Consider the following 817-nt stretch of genomic DNA (forward strand, 5'->3'; position numbering starts at 1 on the left):
CCTGGGATAGTGGGAAGTGTCCTGCTCATGGCAGAAGGTTGGAACTGCATGATCTTTACTATCCCTTCATACCTCAATCATCCCGGGATTTGGGGATTTGTGATTTCTGACTTCTCTTCAAATGAGTGTTTAAACCCAAGCAAAAACTTGAAGAACACTTCCCAACCCTCTGAAGGGAAGGTTTCTAGCCCAGGGATTTCTCAGTGGGTTGAGAGCCTGCAAGACAAGGTGTGAGGCCTCCCCCACCTGGCTCAGGTCAGGAAGGTTTAAGGCTCCCCAAAACCAAGGTCCTCTGACAGCACAGGGATTTGAATTCCTCCAGTGCCCAGGGAGGTGAAAGGGTGCCTGGATCTTCTCCCACCTGCTCTGGTTTCAGCCCTTGCTGCCAGAAGACACTGAATGAAAAAACAACCCTGCCAGCTCTTTGCTGCTCGCTCCCTCAGCCAAGGAAACCAACCATGTCCAGCAGGAGCAAGAACTGGAACGGGATTTTCCACCCCTGCTCTGTTCTCCTGTGTGCTCCCAATTCTGCAGAAATACAGGTATTAAACACCTGCAGCCAAAAATGGAGCACTGAACCCATCTCTTGAGGTGGCTGCTTGAACCACAGTGGAGAAAAGAGATCTGGCACTGGGATCATCCCTTCCCAAACACCATCTGGGACCACCTTCCACCAGAGGCCAGGGTGATCCAAACAGAGGTGAAAGTCTGTGCATGAACCTGTAACAGCCACAGCCCTGAGCAGGAGGGCAAAACTGAGAGAAAAAAGGGGCATTTCTAAAGAAAGCACAAGGCTGCAGGAACAGAGAGGCAGGCA

This window comes from Passer domesticus, chromosome 1, assembly GCF_036417665.1.
Source record: "Passer domesticus isolate bPasDom1 chromosome 1, bPasDom1.hap1, whole genome shotgun sequence".
NCBI classification, from domain to species: Eukaryota; Metazoa; Chordata; class Aves; order Passeriformes; family Passeridae; genus Passer; species Passer domesticus.